General features: G+C 35.7%; 1 long non-coding RNA gene across 1 annotated transcript; it reads right to left on the reverse strand.

Moving 5' to 3' along the window:
- Positions 1-649: 649 nt before the first annotated feature.
- On the reverse strand, positions 650-9,834 carry LOC308506359. Its single transcript, XR_013994693.1, has 3 exons — positions 9,748-9,834; positions 9,044-9,085; positions 650-747 (listed from the first exon to the last, which is right to left on the reverse strand). It is a non-coding gene; the product is annotated as an uncharacterized lncRNA (long non-coding RNA).
- Positions 9,835-10,240: the final 406 nt, after the last annotated feature.

Below are 10,240 nucleotides of genomic sequence, written 5' to 3' on the forward strand. Positions count from 1 at the left end.
AAACATTATCTACATGACAGAAGCCACACACAAAATTCCACATATTATGATTCCATTTATATGATACTATTCTAAAATTGTGGTGATAGCTGCATATAACTGTAAATATACTAAAAACTACTGAAATGTATACTTTAAATGGATGAATTTTATGGTATGTAAATTATGTCTCAATAAAGCTATTAAAATTTCTTAATTACTTTTAAACCTAGGATCACATTTATTTGAACTTATAAAGACCTTAAGTGGTATCCAGTAAATTCTGGAACCAGATTCTGGTGACATGCTGGAAAAATGAAGAACAAATAAGTGGAAAGACTGGGATTTAGCATGGCTGGGAGGGGAGAAGGGGAAGGTCTGTGCCTGGACGTGGTAGTTCTCCAACCATGGTGGCGAGCACAAAGCCAAGACGATAAAACATACTCGCCTGAAGTTGGTCAGCGCCCTTTATTTTGGTCTTTATCATTCATTAAGCAACCTACACAAATCCTTTTCTTTCTCTGTGCCGTGCAGCAGCAGGTGCATCCAGGCCACAAACACAAGACACAAGCAGTGGGAGACCTTGCACAGAAAAACTAACAGGTGAGAGCTCCGTTTATTCCAGCTCAGGTGAAGGTAGAACAGGAAAAGTGTGTAAGTGCAACATTCCAAGGACTCTAGTCTTCGCAGCTGAGACCTGAGGAGAGCTAGGGGTAGATGCAGGTGAAGGCTCAAAAACTGCCCAGCTCAGCAATCAATCCAAAGTACCTAAAAAGACAAAGAGCAATGTGTAAAGCAAGGTGCTTCGAGAGCTGGATGAATGTAACAAACTGGGCAAGGTTCAAGTGCAAGCTGCTTTGGCATTGGCAGTTTTCTAGGACCAAAACCCGTGATTTGAAGAATACCATCCAAAATATCCTCGGGGCTAAACCTGTCAGTACAGAGGGTGGGCAGCTGGGAATTAAGCATGCTGGTCTGGAGAGTTAGAATTAGAGGTGGGAAAAGGGCTAAGAAAATGTTGTTAGTGAACGTTTATGGAGACAAGAGGTGAGTGATACAAAATACATGAGATAAATTCACTAAACCAAGAGTTTATAATCTTTTGAGAAAGTTCCAGTTGAAGATGGGAGACTGAGCCCACGAGTTTCTATGCCCTTCCATCCAAGATACCATTCAAAAGGAAAAATGGTTTTAAAAAAGATATAAATCTACAACGAAGAATGGGGGGAGGGGGTCCATCAGTAGTTAAGAGATTTCAACAATAAGTAGAGTAACAGAAATCGCATTGAAATATGTTTATAAATAGCAGAGAGGAAAAACGAGCCCAGAAATATTATACAGAGGGAGCTGCAGGAGAGGTAGGAGCCAATCTGCCTAAGAGAACCATGGGGAGGCTGCAGATTCAGACACCAGTAGTGATAGAAAGAGACTCAAGGCTAAATGGGTTAATGACTCAAGGGTTTATATGAGAAACAGCTGACCCACAACCCACTTTGCATAAAACATTACCAGAAAATAAGTATTTAAACCTAATTTGGGGGTAGGGGAAGGGAAATCAGAGGGCTCTCTTAAAAACTAAGTCAATTATCTGGAGAACTAGAACAGCTTCTGAAAATGCCAGCTCCCCACAATAAAGCTTTCTGCATTCTGGCCTTTGGGGGGCCAGCCTAACATCTGGTCCCATCCCTGTTCATCCTAAAGTAACTCTGACAGGCTAAAACCACACACACACACTTTCCAACAGACTTTTTATTCACTCTTTCTTAAGTTGAATGAAAATTATCAGGCATTTAAAGAAAGCCTACAAAGTGAGAGACCAAAATTTATTTTTCTTAATAAAGCAATAGTGCAAATTCCTGCTGAGATCAACTGATAAAGCTAATTAAAATATTTTTAAAAAGAAAATCCTTTAGGCATTGAAGAAGCATCAAGAAAAGGCAAATCCAAAAATCTAGAAAAGGCAAGAATGCAAAGTAAATCCAGCCTTCAAAGCTACTTCTGCCCTGAGGGTATCTGCCAATCCAAAAGATGGAACTGACAGACTGCTACGATTTTGGCAGGCTTAGCCAACCAAGAGTCAAATCCCAGAGTCTGCCCAAGTAGGAAGGTCTGATAGCATGCCCCGCCCCCACTCAACTTTTTTAAAAACTGGAGTCCCCCAAATGGCTACACTGTCAAAGTAAGACAAAATCAGAACTAAATCAGCCCTCTCACAGGCCTAGAGTTAGGCTTCATATCACCACAGGGCCCATGAATCCTCAAATCTTGGTTCTGGATTGAGGAGATCCTGCACTGATAAATAAATTAAGGTGCCCTAAAGAAGCACATGAAAATCTTCTCTGGAGAAAGGTTTCATCAACAGTCCTCAAATTATCCAACAAATAATTTTTCAAGTACAATGAACAATATACTGAGATAACTAGGCATATAGAAAAAAAAAAAAAAAAACATGGACACAGACTATAAAACAACTGTGCTTACTATATTTTAAAAAATAAAAGACAAGCTGCAAAACGTCTGCAGAAAATACAAACAAGTCACAAGTAAATCTGAAACATAACTAAATGGAATTTGCAAAGCTGAAAAAAAATGTGAAACTAAAAAAATCAACAGAAAAGTTTAAAGGAGATGAGACCACTGAAGAGAGAATTAATAAACTTCAAGGTCAGAAAAATTACACAGAATGCATCATAGAGAAACACAATTACGGTTGAGTTTTAATACATATTTAATAGGAATCCCAGAGAGAAAAGAGATAGAAAAAACAAAGTAGAGCCAATATTTGAACAGTAATGGGCTGAGAATTTTCCAGGAGAGATGAAAGACATTAATCCACAGATTTAACAACCCTAAGCAGACTACATAAGAAATCTGCACCTAACTATATCAGAATGAAACTACAGAAATATCACAGACAAAGATCTAAAAAGCATATAGTAAAAAGGATGAATTAGCTTCAAAAGTATAAGAATAACAGATGACTTCTCAACAGAAACAATAGAAACCAAAAAAAAAGAATAACTTCAATGTGCTGAAATAACTTTCCACCTAGAATTCTACATTCAGCAAAACATCTTTCAACAATGTAAGTAAAATAGAGACGTTTATACAAAACAATAAATAAAAAATGGTAGACATTCAGCTACCAGAAGACCCGAACTAAAGAAGTTCTAAAGGACTTACTTCAGAAAGAAAGGAAATGATCACAAATGGAGGGTCAAACTATAGAAAGGAAAGAAGACCCATGATAGTAGTATGTGGACAACTCCGTAAGTCACTAACTTTATAATTATAGGAATAATAATGCCTTAGTGGATTAACAAAGACAAAACAAAAATACATGACAATAACATAAGTGTGTCAGAAGAGGGACTTGTAAATGGAGTTAATGAATTCTAAGATCCCATTTTGTTGAGATTGAGGGGAAAAGTACTAACATTAGGCTTTGATAAATTAAGGATGCATGTAGTAACAGAAGAGTAACAATTAAAAGACTAGAAAGAGTATATAATTTCCAAACTGATAAGAGGGAAAAAATGGAATAAATTTTACTCAAAAAAGGGAAAAGAAAATAGAGAGAAAACACATTATATACTGTTTACAAAGATATGGAAAGGTAAGAATAAAAAGATGAAAAAATGTACTATGCAAATAGTAAAAAAGGAAAGCTAGTAAGCTTTAATAATGTTAGACAAAATAGACTTTAAGGCGGAAAGCACTACTAGAAGTAACAATGGTCAATTTATAAATATAAAAGACTCAATCACAATACATAACAATGTTAAAATATATATACCTAATCACATAGTCTCATAATATAAAAAGGAAAAATAGACTGAGAAATTTAAGTAGAAATAGTCTATAATCATAGTAGGAGACTTGAACACACAACTCTCAAGAATTGATGAAATAAGCAGACAAAAGAAATTCAGTGAGAACAAAGAAAACCTGAACTAGGCAATAACTAAACTTGAAATTATACACAGTAACTACAGAATATACCTTTTCTTCAAGCATACACAGAACATTCACAAGGTTGACCACGTACTGGGGCCATAAAGCAAGTTTCAGATATTCAAAAGGACAGAAATATTAGGGTATATTTTCTGAACATAATGCAATTATCATTAACAACACCAAAAAGATAAAATTCTCACATTTTTGAATATGAAGAAATATTCATCTAAATAACCCATAGGCCAAAAAAAGCAATTAAAAATATTTCAAATTAACTGATAATAAAAATATTACCTATTATAACTTGTGAGATACAGTGAGAGCAGAACCTAGTGGGAAATTTATATTTTAAAATGTATTAGTAGAGAAAAAGTCTAAAAATCAATGAACTCAAGCTCCACCTTATGAAGTTGGAAAAGGGGAGCAAATTAAACACTGAAAATGTAAAAGAGAAGAAATATTAAGAGCAGAACCTAATGAAATATAAAACAAAAATATGTATTAGAGAATATCAACAAAGGCAAAGGTTGGTTCTTTGAAAAGACTAAGAAAATGGATAAACCTCTAGTGAAAATGATCAAGGATAAGAGGGAAAAGATTCTGATAATACAAAGAATAAAAAGGGGCATCAATAAAAACCTATATACATTGCAAAGATAACAAAAGGATACTGTAAAGAACTTCATACAAATAAACTTGAAAATGTAAATGAAATACACAAATTCCTAGAAAAACTGTAACTTCTGGGGGGGTGAGGGAGGAATTGTCTCAAGAAAATAAAGAAAACCAAAATAGTCCTAATATCACTGAAAAAAATTCAATCAATAATCAAAACTCTTCCCACAAAGAAAATTCCAAGCCCAGATGGCTTCATCGGTGAATTCCACCAAACATGCAAACAGATCATTCTAAGCTTTCAAAAAGTTTTCCAGAGAATAGATAAAAAGGATACACTCTCCAACTAATTTTCATGAGCCTCACATATCGTATTTTTTAAAAATGCCAATCTCTCTCATAAACAATGATGCAACAGTTGCATTCTGTTATTCCACAGAAAAATCTACAGTAAGCATAATTACTGGGAAAACACTGAAAGCTTTCCCTTTGTTATCACCAATTCTACTCAACACTATACTGGAGATTTTAGCCAGTGCAATAATGCACGAAAAAAGAAATAATTGTCATTAATGGCAGATATTACTGTATAATTAAGTAAATCCAAAGAATCAATGGATAAATCATTAGAATTAATAAAAGCTGAGCAACAAGCTAGGTACAAAATTAACATATAAAAAAATTAATTATATTTCTATATACCAGCAACATTTAGAAAATGAATTGTTTTAGACAGATACCACTAACAATAGCATCAAAAATACTAAGTACTTGGAGTAAAACATCTAACAATATATGTGAAGACTTTCTCAGGTAAAATAAAAAACTTAAAAAAATTAAAAATCTAAATAAATGAAGACATATACCATATTCATGGACTGGAAGATTCACTATTATAAAGGTATCATTTCTCCCCAAAAGTAATCTATAGATTCAATGCCATCCAAATTAGTATCCCGTTTTGTGGAATTTGACAAGCATATTCTAAAATATATATGAAAATGCGAAGAATCAAAAATAGCCAAAACACTAAATAACAGAGTGGGAAGATTTGCTCTCTCAGATAAAGCTATTATATTTGAAACAGTGTAGTACTGACATGAGAATAGACAAACAGATCAATGAGAGAACAGAAAGCCCAGAAACAACCTTGATTTATAACTAAGGTAGCACTAAAGAGAAAATGATATGGATAAGTGGATATCTAAATATGAAGGGAAAAAAAAAGAAATTGGACCCCTACCTCAATCCGACAGACAAAAAGTCAACTCTAGTGTTATGAAAGACAAGACAGTAAAGACTTTAGCATGTAAGAGAATGTCTTCATGACCTTGGGTTAGGGAAAAATGTCTTACTAAACAGGACACAAATAGCACTATATACAGGAAAAAATACACTTGACTACCTTAAATTAAGAACTCATGTTTATCAAAAGATATCCTAAAGAGTGAAAAGGCAAATCATAAACCAGGAAAAGATATTTGCTACTCGTATGCTGAATAAAATTCCTATTCAGACTATATATGTAATATAAATCACTAAGAAAAAGACAAGATATCCAAGGGAAAAATAAAATACCCACCCTCCACAAAAAATGGAAATGCACATGAAAAGATGCTCAATGTAACCTGTAATCAAGGCAATGCAAATTAAAACCACAATGCAATTACATTCCTACCAGATTAGCAAAAGTCAAAAACTCTGATAACACCAAATGTTGGTGAGAATGAGGAGCAATGGGAATTATCATATACTGCTTGTTGGTAGAAATATGACTCAGACATCCAGGACGTTTAGCAGTACCTACAAAAGGGATATATACGTATCCTATATCCCAGAAATTTTCTACTACACACACACACACACACACACACACACGCACAAACACACACCTAGACACATGTACAAGGATGTTCACAGCAAATTGTTCATAATAGAAAAAAAAAGTTATCCAAATATCCACATTAAAGTAGTTTCACTGTGGTATTGTCACACAATCAATGGCATGCCACACAGCAAAGAAAATGAACAAACTAGAGACATGTGCAACCACAAAGATGAATCTCAAAAATGTATTAACCTAAAGAAAACAGCTATGGGGCAGATGCTGACCAATGAATGCACAGTTAAGTTCCATTTATAGAAAGTTCAAAAAAAACATATCACTAAACCCTAGTATTTAGGGATACATGTTCATGTGGTAAACTATAAAGACAATCAAGGAAGTAACTACCAAAGTCAGGATACAGTTATGTCAGGGCATGGCCTGAAGAGATGTGATAACGAAAGAATATATATGGAACTTCTGGGGACTGATACTATTCTATCTTTTGGCCTACTTGGAGTTTACAATGGTGTTCATTTTATTATTTATTGACTTTGCATTTGTTACAAATGTATTGTGTTACATTTCATAAGGAAAGGCTTAGAAAAAAATATACATATATACACATATTTGCATAAAATATCTAGAAGATTACACAAGAGCCTAACAACATTTGCAGGTGAGGTGAGGGGTCTGTATGAGGGATTAAGGGACAGAAAAGGTAGAGAAAGACTATTCACGGTACTGTTTTTCAACTTCTACACTCAACCTACAGATACAGCAAGGAAGATTTAATTGTGTTAAGATATTAGCCTTGCCAATGTCAAAGTACAAGTATATATGACACAAAAGGAAAGCTAGAAGTGGGCTAGAAACAGGAAAGGGACAGATGCACTAATAGTTATACCTTAAAAAGTGGAAAGACAAAAAATACGTTGAGAGTTGGGTTCAACAAAAAAATAGATATTTTAGTATGTTATATAAACTTAAAGATAACAAAGGAAATAAAAATGATACAACTACCAAAAAACAGAAAGAGAGAAGAGATTTATGGGGTAGTATAGGTTAGCCAAATCTTCATTTATCATAGCAGGAAATCAACAGATTAACATCTGTAGCTGGTAAACCAAGGAGGAAGCTTATTGTCTAGAAATATAAGCAACCACCTGAAAAGCTAAAAACAGAAACAACACAAGGGTGAGGGGCAGCAGCTGCATTTCATTATAAACCATTAGGTAACTATTTTATTTTTAAGCATGGCTATATACTGCCTTTATTAAAAGAGAAAAAAAATGATTCCCACTTAAAACACATACTGAGGATAAAAAATTTATTTTACAAGGTACAATATAATACAGACTGTACTGACAGGGCCAAAATTCTAATTACCAGTGTATTTACTGTATTCGGATAGAGCAGAGGGGTCCACTACTGAGATCATTGGATTGGAAGATGAAAATGAACATATCCACCACTCAATAAATGGTCATTTATTAAAAATCCAAGCTAAGCATCATGCCATGGGAGGAGCTAGAGCGGAAAACTACCTAAAATCTCTCCACTTCTACTCCTGGCACCCTCCGATTTATGATCCACAGGGCACTAGCATTATGTCTTTAAAATACAAATCTGATCATATTGATCACCTCTTTAAAGAACTGGTAATTTAAAGTGAGCAGGTAGAGTAGGGTGGAACATTTCTGATTGGAGAACTTATAAGAAGTCAGTCACAAGAAGTTGTCTGCCTTAGGTAGACAGCTAACAAGTTATTTTTAAGAAAAATGAGTAGGCAGAAAGAGAGGCTTAAGAATGATCCAAAAATTAAGAAAATATATGAACATGATCATGGGAATGTATCTTAAAAAACATTTAAAAGAATATATCCAAAGGGCCAGGAGCCAGGATTGATAGAGATGCAAAACAAAGGCATAAAAATAGTGAAATAAATCAAAAAAGATTTCTGAAGGTAATGAGACTTTGAGAAGGTAATGAGAACACCTTGGTATGGTGAAAATGAGAACGAAATGAAGGTGTATGGCTTTCACAAAACCATTCCATCAGAGTAGTGTAAGGAAGAGTAAACTAATCAGAACTGGGAATTAAGTAGCAGAAATAGCACTGAGAGAAGGTAGCTAAAATGATGTATTTCAAGTATTTGCTATTTCAATGACAAGATTTAGCTAGCACACGAGTTAATCTAAATTTCTAAGAACAGATAGACACAGGCAAGTACAGAATCTCACTGCAGCAAAATAATCACTTAACACAGACTGTTGAAGGAGAAAAAGGAACAAGAAGTAATCATTTAAATGTCGGCAACTGTCTTTGATCTCTAGCATTATGATGGGGGTTAAGATTTAAACCCAGGGATGGAGATCAAAATAGGACTCAAATTTCAGACTCCACCTAACTCCACTGGAGTCTTTATTTCCTTCCCATTTCTTTATAGTTAACAATTTTCAGGTAGAAGTTCTAATTCACCAAGGGAGTTACAAATGCTATAAATCTCACCAGATGTAGCCAGTTAGTTTTTCCTATCTTAATAGAAAATAGAAAGAATTATCACAAACAAGGAAGAACCAGGCATCCATTTTATAAGGTTTTGAACTCAGATCATTAGCGTGGAAAAGACAAGTGGATATAATTACTCACTGATAGAGAACTTACCTTCCAGAAAAGCAAATTCATCCACAGCTTCTATCGCATTATCTGAAACACACGGTAAAAGGACACCTGACTATCTGTGGTCATTTGGACATCACCCCCCAAAAGCACAACCCAGACAGGGAAGGGCATGAGGCTTTATGCAAATCAGGACAATTATAAAATTTGTTCCTTTGCTACTTTGAGATCCATGTCTACTCCACTACCAAATCTTACATATCAGCTGTCTCTCCCAGCGTAAGAAAAGCCTGGGCAAATACTGTTCAGTGAGGGGAACCTCTTTGCTCTGAAAGTCATTGGAGAAGAGTTTGGCAATATAGCAGGGAAAGTGAGAATATAGTATACGAAAGCATACATACATGTGAAGGTTACCAGCTAGAAAGAAGAGTCAGAAATCAAACCCCCAGTTTCTAGGGGAAAAAGAAATGTCAAGCCTGGTATAACATGGCAGAAAGCATAAAGGAGTCTAGTCAGCTTTGGCAACAGCTAGACTTCGTTCATTCTCTGTCCCACCACCCTCCCGCAACCCAAAGCATAGAGAATCTAAAGATAGGGCTTTCCGGCACTGTGGCAGTCCAACAGAAAACACCACAGAGACCCTGCAGCCCGTCTCATCTTACAGTGACACCTTCTCAACCAATGAAGGGACAGCCTCACCCAGCCCTCCAATGTCTGCCCCAACGCCAGACACCACAGCGACACTCTACCCAAATCTCTCCTCTGGAGGGTTTTCCTCTTTCCTTGTTGAGCACAGCAGTACGCATCTTTTGCAATGGTCTCCACAAATAGTTCCTATGAAGCAAACGAGAGATGTACAATAAGTCTTCACTTAACCTCCACAAGAGGTTCTGGAACTTGAAGTGAAAGGACGCCATAGAATGAAACCAATTTTACCTTAGGCTAATGGATATAAACAACAATTAAGTTCCTATGGCAGCTCATCAATCAATATACGGAAACAACGTTGAACAAAAACGAAGACATTCGAGGGTCTGTTGTACCAAAGGGTTCTAGCACAATTCTTTTTGTGACTGGGGGAGGGAGTGAAAGGGGGCTCAGATGTCCGGGGAGGTTCTCGGGGAAGCTGAAGCGTGTCCCGGGCTTCATAAAGGCCTGTTCCCCCTTCCCCTCCCACAGCAGCCCATGACACGTCCCTTCTCCCTCACTTGTAAATCCACCCCACTAATTCACTTGAGAATC

Source organism: Rhinolophus hipposideros (genome assembly GCF_964194185.1).
Source record: "Rhinolophus hipposideros genome assembly, chromosome: 12".
NCBI lineage: Eukaryota > Metazoa > Chordata > Mammalia > Chiroptera > Rhinolophidae > Rhinolophus > Rhinolophus hipposideros.